This window comes from Salmo salar, chromosome 07 (genome assembly GCF_965601325.2).
Source record: "Salmo salar chromosome 07, fSalSal1, whole genome shotgun sequence".
In the NCBI taxonomy this organism is placed as follows: Eukaryota; Metazoa; Chordata; class Actinopteri; order Salmoniformes; family Salmonidae; genus Salmo; species Salmo salar.
In genome coordinates, this window is record NC_138297.1 from 7,687,187 (window position 1) to 7,705,391 (window position 18,205).

Below are 18,205 nucleotides of genomic sequence, written 5' to 3' on the forward strand. Positions count from 1 at the left end.
CGGGGAACTCTGCAGCCGCCCCTGACAAGAATTAAACTCACAATCCCTGGCATGGGAGGACAGTTTTTTAGGCATCTGGGGCATGGTGTTATAGCATGACCTATACGAACTTATAGAAACAGTAAAAAAAAGAATCACGTAGGGCACTGAGACATGCCCATGATATTTTGCTTTTTTTGAACGCTGGTTGCAATTAATTTGTAAAAATAAAGATTGTTAGCAGTTTTTATATTTCTGTTTGCTGAAAACAAACTGGATAGAAGAGGATGGTTTCGATCCATAAATCACTGGGTTAACTGCTCAGCATACTTGCACTTCATCACTCCACTTTCAGGCACCCCAAAATAATACTTGAACTCACAATACATGGATTAGGAGGCCAGTTTCTTAGGCCACTGTGGCACTGTGTGATCAGCATGACCTATACGAACTGATAGAAGCAGATTAAAAAAAAGAATCACAAAGGGCAGAGAGACATGCCCATGAAAGTATACTTTTTGTTCATCTCTATTTGCACTTCCTTTCTAAAAATTCAATAGCTTTAACATCTTTGTTACATGAACTCTCTTCTTCTTTCCCAAACTGCCTTCATCCACCCCAGATGGGACTCGAACCCACAAACACTGGCTTAGAAGGCCAGGGCCTTATCCATTTGGCCACTAGGGTACTTGCCAAGAACTATCTTGATAGCAGAGAGTGGTTTCGATCCATCGACCTCTGGGTTACGGGGCCATCACGCTACCGCTGCACCTCTGTAATCAGTGTGTCCTATACAAACTGACAGAAGCAGTCAAACAAAGAATCACAGAGGGCACTGAGACATGCCCATGAAATTATGCTATTTTTTATTTATGGTTGCAATCAATTTCTAAAAATAAAAATCGATTGCAGAGGATGGTTTCATCCATCAACCTCTGGGCCCATCACGTTTCCGCAGCGCCACTCTGCTTCAACCCACGGAGGGCACTGAGACATGCCATTGCTATTATGCTTTTTTTATCCCTGGTTGCAGTTCATTTCTGAAAATAAAAATGGATTGCAGAGGATGGTTTCAATCTATAGGCCTCTGGGTTATGGGCCCAGCACGCTTCCGCTGGGACACTCTGTTTTCAGCCACCCCTGACAAGACTTAAACTCACAATCTCTGGCTTGGGAGGCCAGTTTTTTTAGGCATCTGGGGCATGGTGTAATAGCATGACCTATACGAACTGATAGAAACAGTAAAAAAAAATAATCACCAAGGGCAATGAGACATGCCGAAGATATTATGCTTTTTTTGATCGCTGGTTGCAATTAATTTCTAAAAATAAAAATTGTTAGCTGAGGATGGCTTCAGTTCATCGACCTCTGGGCCCAGGACGTTTCCACAGCGCCACAACCCACCCCAGAAGGGACTCGAACCCTCAATCACTGGCTTAGGAGGCCAGTGCCTTATCCATTAGGCCACTGGGGCACTGCGAAGATAGAATGACCTATACGAACTGATAGAAGCAGTAAGGAAAATATATAATGGAAGGCAATGAGAAATGCCCATGAAATTATGCTTTGCCCATGAAATTATGCTTTTTTTTATTTATGGTTGCACTTCATTGCTAAAAATAAAACTGGATAGCAGAGGATGGTTTCCATCCATCGACCTCTGGGTTATGGGCCCAGCACGCTTCCGCTGGGAAACTCTGCAGCCGCCCCTGACAAGAATTAAACTCACAATCCCTGGCATGGGAGGCCAGTTTTTTAGGCATCTGGGGCATGGTGTTATAGCATGACCTATACGAACTTATAGAAACAGTAAAAAAAAGAATCACGTAGGGCACTGAGACATGCCCATGATATTTTGCTTTTTTTGAACGCTGGTTGCAATTAATTTGTAAAAATAAAGATTGTTAGCAGTTTTTATATTTCTGTTTGCTGAAAACAAACTGGATAGAAGAGGATGGTTTCGATCCATAAATCACTGGGTTAACTGCTCAGCATACTTGCACTTCATCACTCCACTTTCAGGCACCCCAAAATAATACTTGAACTCACAATACATGGATTAGGAGGCCAGTTTCTTAGGCCACTGTGGCACTGTGTGATCAGCATGACCTATACGAACTGATAGAAGCAGATTAAAAAAAAGAATCACAAAGGGCAGAGAGACATGCCCATGAAAGTATACTTTTTGTTCATCTCTATTTGCACTTCCTTTCTAAAAATTCAATAGCTTTAACATCTTTGTTACATGAACTCTCTTCTTCTTTCCCAAACTGCCTTCATCCACCCCAGATGGGACTCGAACCCACAATCCCTGGCTTAGAAGGCCAGTGCCTTATCCATTAGGCCACTAGGGTACTTGCCGAAATCTATCTTGATAGCAGAGAGTGGTTTCGATCCATCGACCTCTGGGTTACGGGGCCATCACGCTACCGCTGCTCCTCTGTAATCAGTGTGACCTATACAAACTGACAGAAGCAGTCAAACAAAGAATCACAGAGGGCACTGAGACATGCCCATGAAATTATGCTATTTTTTATTCATGGTTGCAATTAATTTCTAAAAATAAAAATGGATTGCAGAGGATGGTTTCATCCATCAACCTCTGGGCCCATCACGTTTCCGCAGCGCCACTCTGCTTCAACCCACGGAGGGCACTGAGACATGCCATTGATATTATGCTTTTTTTTATCCCTGGTTGCAGTTCACTTCTGAAAATAAAAATGGATTGCAGAGGATGGTTTCAATCTATAGGCCTCTGGGTTATGGGCCCAGCACGCTTCCGCTGGGACACTCTGTTTTCAGCCACCCCTGACAAGAATTAAACTCACAATCCCTGGCATGGGAGGCCAGTTTTTTAGGCATCTGGGGCATGGTGTTATAGCATGACCTATACGAACTTATAGAAACAGTAAAAAAAAGAATCACGTAGGGCACTGAGACATGCCCATGATATTTTGCTTTTTTTGAACGCTGGTTGCAATTAATTTGTAAAAAGAAAGATTGTTAGCAGTTTTTATATTTCTGTTTGCTGAAAACAAACTGGATAGAAGAGGATGGTTTCGATCCATAAATCACTGGGTTAACTGCTCAGCATACTTGCACTTCATCACTCCACTTTCAGGCACCCCAAAATAATACTTGAACTCACAATACATGGATTAGGAGGCCAGTTTCTTAGGCCACTGTGGCACTGTGTGATCAGCATGACCTATACGAACTGATAGAAGCAGATTAAAAAAAAGAATCACAAAGGGCAGAGAGACATGCCCATGAAAGTATACTTTTTGTTCATCTCTATTTGCACTTCCTTTCTAAAAATTCAATAGCTTTAACATCTTTGTTACATGAACTCTCTTCTTCTTTCCCAAACTGCCTTCATCCACCCCAGATGGGACTCGAACCCACAAACACTGGCTTAGAAGGCCAGGGCCTTATCCATTTGTCCACTAGGGTACTTGCCAAGAACTATCTTGATAGCAGAGAGTGGTTTCGATCCATCGACCTCTGGGTTACGGGGCCATCACGCTACCGCTGCACCTCTGTAATCAGTGTGTCCTATACAAACTGACAGAAGCAGTCAAACAAAGAATCACAGAGGGCACTGAGACATGCCCATGAAATTATGCTATTTTTTATTTATGGTTGCAATCAATTTCTAAAAATAAAAATCGATTGCAGAGGATGGTTTCATCCATCAACCTCTGGGCCCATCACGTTTCCGCAGCGCCACTCTGCTTCAACCCACGGAGGGCACTGAGACATGCCATTGCTATTATGCTTTTTTTATCCCTGGTTGCAGTTCATTTCTGAAAATAAAAATGGATTGCAGAGGATGGTTTCAATCTATAGGCCTCTGGGTTATGGGCCCAGCACGCTTCCGCTGGGACACTCTGTTTTCAGCCACCCCTGACAAGACTTAAACTCACAATCTCTGGCTTGGGAGGCCAGTTTTTTTAGGCATCTGGGGCATGGTGTAATAGCATGACCTATACGAACTGATAGAAACAGTAAAAAAAAATAATCACCAAGGGCAATGAGACATGCCGAAGATATTATGCTTTTTTTGATCGCTGGTTGCAATTAATTTCTAAAAATAAAAATTGTTAGCTGAGGATGGCTTCAGTTCATCAACCTCTGGGCCCAGGACGTTTCCACAGCGCCACAACCCACCCCAGAAGGGACTCGAACCCTCAATCACTGGCTTAGGAGGCCAGTGCCCTATCCATTAGGCCACTGGGGCACTGCGAAGATAGAATGACCTATACGAACTGATAGAAGCAGTAAGGAAAATATATAATGGAAGGCAATGAGAAATGCCCATGAAATTATGCTTTGCCCATGAAATTATGCTTTTTTTTATTTATGGTTGCACTTCATTGCTAAAAATAAAACTGGATAGCAGAGGATGGTTTCCATCCATCGACCTCTGGGTTATGGGCCCAGCACGCTTCCGCTGGGAAACTCTGCAGCCGCCCCTGACAAGAATTAAACTCACAATCCCTGGCATGGGAGGCCAGTTTTTTAGGCATCTGGGGCATGGTGTTATAGCATGACCTATACGAACTTATAGAAACAGTAAAAAAAAGAATCACGTAGGGCACTGAGACATGCCCATGATATTTTGCTTTTTTTGAACGCTGGTTGCAATTAATTTGTAAAAAGAAAGATTGTTAGCAGTTTTTATATTTCTGTTTGCTGAAAACAAACTGGATAGAAGAGGATGGTTTCGATCCATAAATCACTGGGTTAACTGCTCAGCATACTTGCACTTCATCACTCCACTTTCAGGCACCCCAAAATAATACTTGAACTCACAATACATGGATTAGGAGGCCAGTTTCTTAGGCCACTGTGGCACTGTGTGATCAGCATGACCTATACGAACTGATAGAAGCAGATTAAAAAAAAGAATCACAAAGGGCAGAGAGACATGCCCATGAAAGTATACTTTTTGTTCATCTCTATTTGCACTTCCTTTCTAAAAATTCAATAGCTTTAACATCTTTGTTACATGAACTCTCTTCTTCTTTCCCAAACTGCCTTCATCCACCCCAGATGGGACTCGAACCCACAAACACTGGCTTAGAAGGCCAGGGCCTTATCCATTTGTCCACTAGGGTACTTGCCAAGAACTATCTTGATAGCAGAGAGTGGTTTCGATCCATCGACCTCTGGGTTACGGGGCCATCACGCTACCGCTGCACCTCTGTAATCAGTGTGTCCTATACAAACTGACAGAAGCAGTCAAACAAAGAATCACAGAGGGCACTGAGACATGCCCATGAAATTATGCTATTTTTTATTTATGGTTGCAATCAATTTCTAAAAATAAAAATCGATTGCAGAGGATGGTTTCATCCATCAACCTCTGGGCCCATCACGTTTCCGCAGCGCCACTCTGCTTCAACCCACGGAGGGCACTGAGACATGCCATTGCTATTATGCTTTTTTTATCCCTGGTTGCAGTTCATTTCTGAAAATAAAAATGGATTGCAGAGGATGGTTTCAATCTATAGGCCTCTGGGTTATGGGCCCAGCACGCTTCCGCTGGGACACTCTGTTTTCAGCCACCCCTGACAAGACTTAAACTCACAATCTCTGGCTTGGGAGGCCAGTTTTTTTAGGCATCTGGGGCATGGTGTAATAGCATGACCTATACGAACTGATAGAAACAGTAAAAAAAAATAATCACCAAGGGCAATGAGACATGCCGAAGATATTATGCTTTTTTTGATCGCTGGTTGCAATTAATTTCTAAAAATAAAAATTGTTAGCTGAGGATGGCTTCAGTTCATCGACCTCTGGGCCCAGGACGTTTCCACAGCGCCACAACCCACCCCAGAAGGGACTCGAACCCTCAATCACTGGCTTAGGAGGCCAGTGCCCTATCCATTAGGCCACTGGGGCACTGCGAAGATAGAATGACCTATACGAACTGATAGAAGCAGTAAGGAAAATATATAATGGAAGGCAATGAGAAATGCCCATGAAATTATGCTTTGCCCATGAAATTATGCTTTTTTTTATTTATGGTTGCACTTCATTGCTAAAAATAAAACTGGATAGCAGAGGATGGTTTCCATCCATCGACCTCTGGGTTATGGGCCCAGCACGCTTCCGCTGGGAAACTCTGCAGCCGCCCCTGACAAGAATTAAACTCACAATCCCTGGCATGGGAGGCCAGTTTTTTAGGCATCTGGGGCATGGTGTTATAGCATGACCTATACGAACTTATAGAAACAGTAAAAAAAAGAATCACGTAGGGCACTGAGACATGCCCATGATATTTTGCTTTTTTTGAACGCTGGTTGCAATTAATTTGTAAAAATAAAGATTGTTAGCAGTTTTTATATTTCTGTTTGCTGAAAACAAACTGGATAGAAGAGGATGGTTTCGATCCATAAATCACTGGGTTAACTGCTCAGCATACTTGCACTTCATCACTCCACTTTCAGGCACCCCAAAATAATACTTGAACTCACAATACATGGATTAGGAGGCCAGTTTCTTAGGCCACTGTGGCACTGTGTGATCAGCATGACCTATACGAACTGATAGAAGCAGATTCAAAAAAAGAATCACGAAGGGCAGAGAGACATGCCCATGAAAGTATACTTTTTGTTAATCTCTATTTGCACTTCCTTTCTAAAAATTCAATAGCTTCAACATCTTTGTTACATGAACTCTCTTCTTCTTTCCCAAACTGCCTTCATCCACCCCAGATGGGACTCGAACCCACAATCCCTGGCTTAGAAGGCCAGTGCCTTATCCATTAGGCCACTAGGGTACTTGCCGAAATCTATCTTGATAGCAGAGAGTGGTTTCGATCCATCGACCTCTGGGTTACGGGGCCATCACGCTACCGCTGCTCCTCTGTAATCAGTGTGACCTATACAAACTGACAGAAGCAGTCAAACAAAGAATCACAGAGGGCACTGAGACATGCCCATGAAATTATGCTATTTTTTATTCATGGTTGCAATTAATTTCTAAAAATAAAAATGGATTGCAGAGGATGGTTTCATCCATCAACCTCTGGGCCCATCACGTTTCCGCAGCGCCACTCTGCTTCAACCCACGGAGGGCACTGAGACATGCCATTGATATTATGCTTTTTTTTATCCCTGGTTGCAGTTCACTTCTGAAAATAAAAATGGATTGCAGAGGATGGTTTCAATCTATAGGCCTCTGGGTTATGGGCCCAGCACGCTTCCGCTGGGACACTCTGTTTTCAGCCACCCCTGACAAGAATTAAACTCACAATCCCTGGCATGGGAGGCCAGTTTTTTAGGCATCTGGGGCATGGTGTTATAGCATGACCTATACGAACTTATAGAAACAGTAAAAAAAAGAATCACGTAGGGCACTGAGACATGCCCATGATATTTTGCTTTTTTTGAACGCTGGTTGCAATTAATTTGTAAAAAGAAAGATTGTTAGCAGTTTTTATATTTCTGTTTGCTGAAAACAAACTGGATAGAAGAGGATGGTTTCGATCCATAAATCACTGGGTTAACTGCTCAGCATCCTTGCACTTCATCACTCCACTTTCAGGCACCCCAAAATAATACTTGAACTGACAATACATGGATTAGGAGGCCAGTTTCTTAGGCCACTGTGGCACTGTGTGATCAGCATGACCTATACGAACTGATAGAAGCAGATTCAAAAAAAGAATCACGAAGGGCAGAGAGACATGCCCATGAAAGTATACTTTTTGTTAATCCCTATTTGCACTTCATTTCTAAAAATTCAATAGCTTCAACATCTTTGTTACATGAACTCTCTTCTTCTTTCCCAAACTGCCTTCATCCACCCCAGATGGGACTCGAACCCACAATCCCTGGCTTAGAAGGCCAGTGCCTTATCCATTAGGCCACTAGGGTACTTGCCGAAATCTATCTTGATAGCAGAGAGTGGTTTCGATCCATCGACCTCTGGGTTACGGGGCCATCACGCTACCGCTGCTCCTCTGTAATCAGTGTGACCTATACAAACTGACAGAAGCAGTCAAACAAAGAATCACAGAGGGCACTGAGACATGCCCATGAAATTATGCTATTTTTTATTCATGGTTGCAATTAATTTCTAAAAATAAAAATGGATTGCAGAGGATGGTTTCATCCATCAACATCTGGGCCCATCACGTTTCCGCAGCGCCACTCTGCTTCAACCCACGGAGGGCACTGAGACATGCCATTGATATTATGCTTTTTTTTATCCCTGGTTGCAGTTCACTTCTGAAAATAAAAATGGATTGCAGAGGATGGTTTCAATCTATAGGCCTCTGGGTTATGGGCCCAGTACGCTTCTGCTGGGACACTCTGTTTTCAGCCACCCCTGACAAGGCTTAAACTCACAATCTCTGGCTTGGGAGGCCGGTTTTTTAGGCATCTGGGGCATGGTGTAATAGCATGACCTATACGAACTGATAGAAACAGTAAAAAAAAGAATCACCAAGGGCAATGAGACATGCCGAAGATATTATGCTTTTTTTGATCGCTGGTTGCAATTAATTTCTAAAAATAAAAATTGTTAGCTGAGGATGGCTTCAGGTCATCAACCTCTGGGCCCAGCTCGTTTCCACAGCGCCACAACCCACCCCAGAAGGGACTCGAAAGCTCAATCCCTGGCATGGGAGGCCGGTTTTTTAGGCATCTGGGGCATGGTGTTATAGCATGACCTATACGAACTGATAGAAACAGTAAAAAAAAAGAATCACCAAGGGCAATGAGACATGCCGAAGATATTATGCTTTTTTTGATCGCTGGTTGCAATTAATTTCTAAAAATAAAAATTGTTAGCTGAGGATGGCTTCAGTTCATCGACCTCTGGGCCCAGGACGTTTCCACAGCGCCACAACCCACCCCAGAAGGGACTCGAACCCTCAATCACTGGCTTAGGAGGCCAGTGCCTTATCCATTAGGCCACTGGGGCACTGCAAAGATAGAATGACCTATACGAACTGATAGAAGCAGTAAGGAAAATATATAATGGAAGGCAATGAGAAATGCCCATGAAATTATGCTTTGCCCATGAAATTATGCTTTTTTTGATTTATGGTTGCACTTCATTGCTAAAAATAAAACTGGATAGCAGAGGATGGTTTCCATCCATCGACCTCTGGGTTATGGGCCCAGCACGCTTCCGCTGGGAAACTCTGCAGCCGCCCCTGACAAGAATTAAACTCACAATCCCTGGCATGGGAGGCCATTTTTTTAGGCATCTGGGGCATGGTGTTATAGCATGACCTATACGAACTTATAGAAACAGTAAAAAAAAGAATCACGTAGGGCACTGAGACATGCCCATGATATTTTGCTTTTTTTTAACGCTGGTTGCAATTAATTTGTAAAAATAAAGATTGTTAGCAGTTTTTATATTTCTGTTTGCTGAAAACAAACTGGATAGAAGAGGATGGTTTCGATCCATAAATCACTGGGTTAACTGCTCAGCATACTTGCACTTCATCACTCCACTTTCAGGCACCCCAAAATAATACTTGAACTCACAATACATGGATTAGGAGGCCAGTTTCTTAGGCCACTGTGGCACTGTGTGATCAGCATGACCTATACGAACTGATAGAAGCAGATTCAAAAAAAGAATCACGAAGGGCAGAGAGACATGCCCATGAAAGTATACTTTTTGTTAATCTCTATTTGCACTTCCTTTCTAAAAATTCAATAGCTTCAACATCTTTGTTACATGAACTCTCTTCTTCTTTCCCAAACTGCCTTCATCCACCCCAGATGGGACTCGAACCCACAATCTCTGGCTTAGAAGGCCAGTGCCTTATCCATTAGGCCACTAGGGTACTTGCCGAAATCTATCTTGATAGCAGAGAGTGGTTTCGATCCATCGACCTCTGGGTTACGGGGCCATCACGCTACCGCTGCTCCTCTGTAATCAGTGTGACCTATACAAACTGACAGAAGCAGTCAAACAAAGAATCACAGAGGGCACTGAGACATGCCCATGAAATTATGCTATTTTTTATTCATGGTTGCAATTAATTTCTAAAAATAAAAATGGATTGCAGAGGATGGTTTCATCCATCAACCTCTGGGCCCATCACGTTTCCGCAGCGCCACTCTGCTTCAACCCACGGAGGGCACTGAGACATGCCATTGATATTATGCTTTTTTTTATCCCTGGTTGCAGTTCACTTCTGAAAATAAAAATGGATTGCAGAGGATGGTTTCAATCTATAGGCCTCTGGGTTATGGGCCCAGCACGCTTCCGCTGGGACACTCTGTTTTCAGCCACCCCTGACAAGAATTAAACTCACAATCCCTGGCATGGGAGGCCAGTTTTTTAGGCATCTGGGGCATGGTGTTATAGCATGACCTATACGAACTTATAGAAACAGTAAAAAAAAGAATCACGTAGGGCACTGAGACATGCCCATGATATTTTGCTTTTTTTGAACGCTGGTTGCAATTAATTTGTAAAAATAAAGATTGTTAGCAGTTTTTATATTTCTGTTTGCTGAAAACAAACTGGATAGAAGAGGATGGTTTCGATCCATAAATCACTGGGTTAACTGCTCAGCATCCTTGCACTTCATCACTCCACTTTCAGGCACCCCAAAATAATACTTGAACTGACAATACATGGATTAGGAGGCCAGTTTCTTAGGCCACTGTGGCACTGTGTGATCAGCATGACCTATACGAACTGATAGAAGCAGATTCAAAAAAAGAATCACGAAGGGCAGAGAGACATGCCCATGAAAGTATACTTTTTGTTAATCCCTATTTGCACTTCATTTCTAAAATTTCAATAGCTTCAACATCTTTGTTACATGAACTCTCTTCTTCTTTCCCAAACTGCCTTCATCCACCCCAGATGGGACTCGAACCCACAATCCCTGGCTTAGAAGGCCAGTGCCTTATCCATTAGGCCACTAGGGTACTTGCCGAAATCTATCTTGATAGAAGAGAGTGGTTTCGATCCATCGACCTCTGGGTTACGGGGCCATCACGCTACCGCTGCTCCTCTGTAATCAGTGTGACCTATACAAACTGACAGAAGCAGTCAAACAAAGAATCACAGAGGGCACTGAGACATGCCCATGAAATTATGCTATTTTTTATTCATGGTTGCAATTAATTTTTAAAAAATAAAAATGGATTGCAGAGGATGGTTTCATCCATCAACATCTGGGCCCATCACGTTTCCGCAGCGCCACTCTGCTTCAACCCACGGAGGGCACTGAGACATGCCATTGATATTATGCTTTTTTTTATCCCTGGTTGCAGTTCACTTCTGAAAATAAAAATGGATTGCAGAGGATGGTTTCAATCTATAGGCCTCTGGGTTATGGGCCCAGTACGCTTCTGCTGGGACACTCTGTTTTCAGCCACCCCTGACAAGGCTTAAACTCACAATCTCTGGCTTGGGAGGCCAGTTTTTTAGGCATCTGGGGCATGGTGTAATAGCATGACCTATATGAACTGATAGAAACAGTAAAAAAAAGAATCACCAAGGGCAATGAGACATGCCGAAGATATTATGCTTTTTTTGATCGCTGGTTGCAATTAATTTCTAAAAATAAAAATTGTTAGCTGAGGATGGCTTCAGGTCATCAACCTCTGGGCCCAGCTCGTTTCCACAGCGCCACAACCCACCCCAGAAGGGACTCGAAAGCTCAATCCCTGGCATGGGAGGCCAGTTTTTTAGGCATCTGGGGCATGGTGTTATAGCATGACCTATACGAACTGATAGAAACAGTAAAAAAAAAGAATCACCAAGGGCAATGAGACATGCCGAAGACATTATGCTTTTTTTGATCGCTGGTTGCAATTAATTTCTAAAAATAATTTTTTTTAGCTGAGGATGGCTTCAGTTCATCGACCTCTGGGCCCAGCACGTTTCCACAGCGCCACAACCCACCCCAGAAGGGACTCAAACCCTCAATCCCTGGCTTAGGAGGCCAGTGCCTTATCCATTAGGCCACTGGGGCACTGCGAAGATAGAATGACCTATACGAACTGATAGAAGCAGTAAGGAAAATATATAATGGAAGGCAATGAGAAATGCCCATGAAATTATGCTTTGCCCATGAAATTATGCTTTTTTTTATTTATGGTTGCACTTCATTGCTAAAAATAAAACTGGATAGCAGAGGATGGTTTCCATCCATCGACCTCTGGGTTATGGGCCCAGCACGCTTCCGCTGGGAAACTCTGCAGCCGCCCCTGACAAGAATTAAACTCACAATCCCTGGCATGGGAGGCCAGTTTTTTAGGCATCTGGGGCATGGTGTTATAGCATGACCTATACGAACTTATAGAAACAGTAAAAAAAAGAATCACGTAGGGCACTGAGACATGCCCATGATATTTTGCTTTTTTTGAACGCTGGTTGCAATTAATTTGTAAAAAGAAAGATTGTTAGCAGTTTTTATATTTCTGTTTGCTGAAAACAAACTGGATAGAAGAGGATGGTTTCGATCCATAAATCACTGGGTTAACTGCTCAGCATCCTTGCACTTCATCACTCCACTTTCAGGCACCCCAAAATAATACTTGAACTGACAATACATGGATTAGGAGGCCAGTTTCTTAGGCCACTGTGGCACTGTGTGATCAGCATGACCTATACGAACTGATAGAAGCAGATTCAAAAAAAGAATCACGAAGGGCAGAGAGACATGCCCATGAAAGTATACTTTTTGTTAATCCCTATTTGCACTTCATTTCTAAAAATTCAATAGCTTCAACATCTTTGTTACATGAACTCTCTTCTTCTTTCCCAAACTGCCTTCATCCACCCCAGATGGGACTCGAACCCACAATCCCTGGCTTAGAAGGCCAGTGCCTTATCCATTAGGCCACTAGGGTACTTGCCGAAATCTATCTTGATAGCAGAGAGTGGTTTCGATCCATCGACCTCTGGGTTACGGGGCCATCACGCTACCGCTGCTCCTCTGTAATCAGTGTGACCTATACAAACTGACAGAAGCAGTCAAACAAAGAATCACAGAGGGCACTGAGACATGCCCATGAAATTAAGCTATTTTTTATTCATGGTTGCAATTAATTTCTAAAAATAAAAATGGATTGCAGAGGATGGTTTCATCCATCAACATCTGGGCCCATCACGTTTCCGCAGCGCCACTCTGCTTCAACCCACGGAGGGCACTGAGACATGCCATTGATATTATGCTTTTTTTTATCCCTGGTTGCAGTTCACTTCTGAAAATAAAAATGGATTGCAGAGGATGGTTTCAATCTATAGGCCTCTGGGTTATGGGCCCAGTACGCTTCTGTTGGGACACTCTGTTTTCAGCCACCCCTGACAAGGCTTAAACTCACAATCTCTGGCTTGGGAGGCCGGTTTTTTAGGCATCTGGGGCATGGTGTAATAGCATGACCTATACGAACTGATAGAAACAGTAAAAAAAAGAATCACCAAGGGCAATGAGACATGCCGAAGATATTATGCTTTTTTTGATCGCTGGTTGCAATTAATTTCTAAAAATAAAAATTGTTAGCTGAGGATGGCTTCAGTTCATCGACCTCTGGGCCCAGCACGTTTCCACAGCGCCACAACCCACCTCAGAAGGGACTCGAACCCTCAATTCTGGCTTAGGAGGCCAGTGCCTTATCCATTAGGCCACTGGGGCACTGCGAAGATAGAATGACCTATACGAACTGATAGAAGCAGTAAGGAAAATATATAATGGAAGGCAATGAGAAATGCCCATGAAATTATGCTTTGCCCATGAAATTATGCTTTTTTTGATTTATGGTTGCACTTCATTGCTAAAAATAAAACTGGATAGCAGAGGATGGTTTCCATCCATCGACCTCTGGGTTATGGGCCCAGCACGCTTCCGCTGGGAAACTCTGCAGCCGCCCCTGACAAGAATTAAACTCACAATCCCTGGCATGGGAGGCCAGTTTTTTAGGCATCTGGGGCATGGTGTTTTAGCATGACCTATACGAACTGATAGAAACAGTAAAAAAAAGAATCACGTAGGGCACTGAGACATGCCCATGATATTTTGCTTTTTTTGAACGCTGGTTGCAATTAATTTGTAAAAAGAAAGATTGTTAGCAGTTTTTATATTTCTGTTTGCTGAAAACAAACTGGATAGAAGAGGATGGTTTCGATCCATAAATCACTGGGTTAACTGCTCAGCATCCTTGCACTTCATCACTCCACTTTCAGGCACCCCAAAATAATACTTGAACTGACAATACATGGATTAGGAGGCCAGTTTCTTAGGCCACTGTGGCACTGTGTGATCAGCATGACCTATACGAACTGATAGAAGCAGATTCAAAAAAAGAATCACGAAGGGCAGAGAGACATGCCCATGAAAGTATACTTTTTGTTAATCCCTATTTGCACTTCATTTCTAAAAATTCAATAGCTTCAACATCTTTGTTACATGAACTCTCTTCTTCTTTCCCAAACTGCCTTCATCCACCCCAGATGGGACTCTAACCCACAATCCCTGGCTTAGAAAGCCAGTGCCTTATCCATTAGGCCACTAGGGTACTTGCCAAAATCTATCTTGATAGCAGAGAGTGGTTTCGATCCATCGACCTCTGGGTTACGGGGCCATCACGCTACCGCTGCACCTCTGTAATCAGTGTGACCTATACATACTGATAGAAGCAGTCAAACAAAGAATCACAGAGGGCACTGAGACATGCCCATGAAATTATGCTATTTTTTATTTATGGTTGCAATCAATTTCTAAAAATAAAAATGGATTGCAGAGGATGGTTTCATCCATCAACCTCTGGGCCCATCACGTTTCCGCAGCGCCACTCTGCTTCAACCCACGGAGGGCACTGAGACATGCCATTGCTATTATGTTTTTTTTATCCCTGGTTGCAGTTCATTTCTGAAAATAAAAATGGATTGCAGAGGATGGTTTCAATCTATAGGCCTCTGGGTTATGGGCCCAGCACGCTTCCGCTGGGACACTCTGTTTTCAGCCACCCCTGACAAGACTTAAACTCACAATCTCTGGCTTGGGAGGCCAGTTTTTTTAGGCATCTGGGGCATGGTGTAATAGCATGACCTATACGAACTTATAGAAACAGTAAAAAAAAGAATCACGTAGGGCACTGAGACATGCCCATGATATTTTGCTTTTTTTGAACGCTGGTTGCAATTAATTTGTAAAAAGAAAGATTGTTAGCAGTTTTTATATTTCTGTTTGCTGAAAACAAACTGGATAGAAGAGGATGGTTTCGATCCATAAATCACTGGGTTAACTGCTCAGCATACTTGCACTTCATCACTCCACTTTCAGGCACCCCAAAATAATACTTGAACTCACAATACATGGATTAGGAGGCCAGTTTCTTAGGCCACTGTGGCACTGTGTGATCAGCATGACCTATACGAACTGATAGAAGCAGATTCAAAAAAAGAATCACGAAGGGCAGAGAGACATGCCCATGAAAGTATACTTTTTGTTAATCTCTATTTGCACTTCCTTTCTAAAAATTCAATAGCTTCAACATCTTTGTTACATGAACTCTCTTCTTCTTTCCCAAACTGCCTTCATCCACCCCAGATGGGACTCGAACCCACAATCCCTGGCTTAGAAGGCCAGTGCCTTATCCATTAGGCCACTAGGGTACTTGCCAAAATCTATCTTGATAGCAGAGAGTGGTTTCGATCCATCGACCTCTGGGTTACGGGGCCATCACGCTACCGCTGCACCTCTGTAATCAGTGTGACCTATACATACTGATAGAAGCAGTCAAACAAAGAATCACAGAGGGCACTGAGACATGCCCATGAAATTATGCTATTTTTTATTTATGGTTGCAATCAATTTCTAAAAATAAAAATGGATTGCAGAGGATGGTTTCATCCATCAACCTCTGGGCCCATCACGTTTCCGCAGCGCCACTCTGCTTCAACCCACGGAGGGCACTGAGACATGCCATTGATATTATGCTTTTTTTTATCCCTGGTTGCAGTTCACTTCTGAAAATAAAAATGGATTGCAGAGGATGGTTTCAATCTATAGGCCTCTGGGTTATGGGCCCAGCACGCTTCTGCTGGGACACTCTGTTTTCAGCCACCCCTGACAAGACTTAAACTCACAATCTCTGGCTTGGGAGGCCAGTTTTTTAGGCATCTGGGGCATGGTGTAATAGCATGACCTATACGAACTGATAGAAACAGTAAAAAAAATAATCACCAAGGGCAATGAGACATGCCGAAGATATTATGCTTTTTTTGATCGCTGGTTGCAATTAATTTCTAAAAATAAAAAATGTTAGCTGAGGATGGCTTCAGTTCATCGACCTCTGGGCCCAGCACGTTTCCACAGCGCCACAACCCACCCCAGAAGGGACTCAAACCCTCAATCCCTGGCTTAGGAGGCCAGTGCCTTATCCATTAGGCCACTGGGGCACTGCAAAGATAGAATGACCTATACGAACTGATAGAAGCAGTAAGGAAAATATATAATGGAAGGCAATGAGAAATGCCCATGAAATTATGCTTTGCCCATGAAATTATGCTTTTTTTTATTTATGGTTGCACTTCATTGCTAAAAATAAAACTGGATAGCAGAGGATGGTTTCCATCCATCGACCTCTGGGTTATGGGCCCAGCACGCTTCCGCTGGGAAACTCTGCAGCCGACCCTGACAAGAATTAAACTCACAATCCCTGGCATGGGAGGCCAGTTTTTTAGGCATCTGGGGCATGGTGTTATAGCATGACCTATACGAACTTATAGAAACAGTAAAAAAAAGAATCACGTAGGGCACTGAGACATGCCCATGATATTTTGCTTTTTTTGAACGCTGGTTGCAATTAATTTGTAAAAAGAAAGATTGTTAGCAGTTTTTATATTTCTGTTTGCTGAAAACAAGCTGGATAGAAGAGGATGGTTTCGATCCATAAATCACTGGGTTAACTGCTCAGCATACTTGCACTTCATCACTCCACTTTCAGGCACCCCAAAATAATACTTGAACTCACAATACATGGATTAGGAGGCCAGTTTCTTAGGCCACTGTGGCACTGTGTGATCAGCATGACCTATACGAACTGATAGAAGCAGATTCAAAAAAAGAATCACGAAGGGCAGAGAGACATGCCCATGAAAGTATACTTTTTGTTAATCTCTATTTGCACTTCCTTTCTAAAAATTCAATAGCTTCAACATCTTTGTTAGATGAACTCTCTTCTTCTTTCCCAAACTGCCTTCATCCACCCCAGATGGGACTCGAACCCACAATCCCTGGCTTAGAAGGCCAGTGCCTTATCCATTAGGCCACTAGGGTACTTGCCAAAATCTATCTTGATAGCAGAGAGTGGTTTCGATCCATCGACCTCTGGGTTACGGGGCCATCACGCTACCGCTGCACCTCTGTAATCAGTGTGACCTATACAAACTGACAGAAGCAGTCAAACAAAGAATCACAGAGGGCACTGAGACATGCCCATGAAATTATGCTATTTTTTATTTATGGTTGCAATTAATTTCTAAAAATAAAAATGGATTGCAGAGGATGGTTTCATCCATCAACCTCTGGGCCCATCACGTTTCCGCAGCGCCACTCTGCTTCAACCCACGGAGGGCACTGAGACATGCCATTGATATTATGCTTTTTTTTATCCCTGGTTGCAGTTCACTTCTGAAAATAAAAATGGATTGCAGAGGATGGTTTCAATCTATAGGCCTCTGGGTTATGGGCCCAGCACGCTTCTGCTGGGACACTCTGTTTTCAGCCACCCCTGACAAGACTTAAACTCACAATCTCTGGCTTGGGAGGCCAGTTTTTTAGGCATCTGGGGCATGGTGTAATAGCATGACCTATACGAACTGATAGAAACAGTAAAAAAAAGAATCACCAAGGGCAATGAGACATGCCGAAGATATTATGCTTTTTTTGATCGCTGGTTGCAATTAATTTCTAAAAATAAAAATTGTTAGCTGAGGATGGCTTCAGTTCATCGACCTCTGGGCCCAGCACGTTTCCACAGCGCCACAACCCACCCCAGAAGGGACTCAAACCCTCAATCCCTGGCTTAGGAGGCCAGTGCCTTATCCATTAGGCCACTGGGGCACTGCAAAGACAGAATGACCTATACGAACTGATAGAAGCAGTAAGGAAAATATATAATGGAAGGCAATGAGAAATGCCCATGAAATTATGCTTTGCCCATGAAATTATGCTTTTTTTTATTTATGGTTGCACTTCATTGCTAAAAATAAAACTGGATAGCAG

At 43.0% G+C, this 18,205-nt stretch overlaps 18 non-coding genes across 18 annotated transcripts; all 18 read right to left on the reverse strand.

The window, feature by feature from the left end:
- Positions 1-593: 593 nt before the first annotated feature.
- trnar-ucu (transfer RNA arginine (anticodon UCU)) lies at positions 594-666 on the reverse strand. The gene has a single exon. It is a non-coding gene; the product is annotated as a tRNA-Arg (tRNA).
- Positions 667-1,380: 714 nt separating this feature from the next.
- On the reverse strand, positions 1,381-1,453 carry trnar-ccu (transfer RNA arginine (anticodon CCU)). Its single transcript has one exon. It is a non-coding gene; the product is annotated as a tRNA-Arg (tRNA).
- Positions 1,454-2,260: 807 nt separating this feature from the next.
- trnar-ucu (transfer RNA arginine (anticodon UCU)) lies at positions 2,261-2,333 on the reverse strand. The gene has a single exon. It is a non-coding gene; the product is annotated as a tRNA-Arg (tRNA).
- A 1,813-nt stretch (positions 2,334-4,146) lies between these two features.
- trnar-ccu (transfer RNA arginine (anticodon CCU)) lies at positions 4,147-4,219 on the reverse strand. Its single transcript has one exon. It is a non-coding gene; the product is annotated as a tRNA-Arg (tRNA).
- Positions 4,220-5,813: 1,594 nt separating this feature from the next.
- trnar-ccu (transfer RNA arginine (anticodon CCU)) lies at positions 5,814-5,886 on the reverse strand. The gene has a single exon. It is a non-coding gene; the product is annotated as a tRNA-Arg (tRNA).
- An 807-nt stretch (positions 5,887-6,693) lies between these two features.
- On the reverse strand, positions 6,694-6,766 carry trnar-ucu (transfer RNA arginine (anticodon UCU)). The gene has a single exon. It is a non-coding gene; the product is annotated as a tRNA-Arg (tRNA).
- Positions 6,767-7,792: 1,026 nt separating this feature from the next.
- On the reverse strand, positions 7,793-7,865 carry trnar-ucu (transfer RNA arginine (anticodon UCU)). The gene has a single exon. It is a non-coding gene; the product is annotated as a tRNA-Arg (tRNA).
- Positions 7,866-8,843: 978 nt separating this feature from the next.
- trnar-ccu (transfer RNA arginine (anticodon CCU)) lies at positions 8,844-8,916 on the reverse strand. The gene has a single exon. It is a non-coding gene; the product is annotated as a tRNA-Arg (tRNA).
- An 807-nt stretch (positions 8,917-9,723) lies between these two features.
- Positions 9,724-9,796, reverse strand: trnar-ucu (transfer RNA arginine (anticodon UCU)). Its single transcript has one exon. It is a non-coding gene; the product is annotated as a tRNA-Arg (tRNA).
- Positions 9,797-10,822: 1,026 nt separating this feature from the next.
- trnar-ucu (transfer RNA arginine (anticodon UCU)) lies at positions 10,823-10,895 on the reverse strand. Its single transcript has one exon. It is a non-coding gene; the product is annotated as a tRNA-Arg (tRNA).
- A 979-nt stretch (positions 10,896-11,874) lies between these two features.
- Positions 11,875-11,947, reverse strand: trnar-ccu (transfer RNA arginine (anticodon CCU)). The gene has a single exon. It is a non-coding gene; the product is annotated as a tRNA-Arg (tRNA).
- An 807-nt stretch (positions 11,948-12,754) lies between these two features.
- Positions 12,755-12,827, reverse strand: trnar-ucu (transfer RNA arginine (anticodon UCU)). Its single transcript has one exon. It is a non-coding gene; the product is annotated as a tRNA-Arg (tRNA).
- Positions 12,828-13,540: 713 nt separating this feature from the next.
- Positions 13,541-13,612, reverse strand: trnar-ccu (transfer RNA arginine (anticodon CCU)). The gene has a single exon. It is a non-coding gene; the product is annotated as a tRNA-Arg (tRNA).
- An 807-nt stretch (positions 13,613-14,419) lies between these two features.
- Positions 14,420-14,492, reverse strand: trnar-ucu (transfer RNA arginine (anticodon UCU)). Its single transcript has one exon. It is a non-coding gene; the product is annotated as a tRNA-Arg (tRNA).
- Positions 14,493-15,518: 1,026 nt separating this feature from the next.
- On the reverse strand, positions 15,519-15,591 carry trnar-ucu (transfer RNA arginine (anticodon UCU)). The gene has a single exon. It is a non-coding gene; the product is annotated as a tRNA-Arg (tRNA).
- Positions 15,592-16,304: 713 nt separating this feature from the next.
- Positions 16,305-16,377, reverse strand: trnar-ccu (transfer RNA arginine (anticodon CCU)). Its single transcript has one exon. It is a non-coding gene; the product is annotated as a tRNA-Arg (tRNA).
- Positions 16,378-17,184: 807 nt separating this feature from the next.
- trnar-ucu (transfer RNA arginine (anticodon UCU)) lies at positions 17,185-17,257 on the reverse strand. The gene has a single exon. It is a non-coding gene; the product is annotated as a tRNA-Arg (tRNA).
- A 713-nt stretch (positions 17,258-17,970) lies between these two features.
- trnar-ccu (transfer RNA arginine (anticodon CCU)) lies at positions 17,971-18,043 on the reverse strand. Its single transcript has one exon. It is a non-coding gene; the product is annotated as a tRNA-Arg (tRNA).
- Positions 18,044-18,205: the final 162 nt, after the last annotated feature.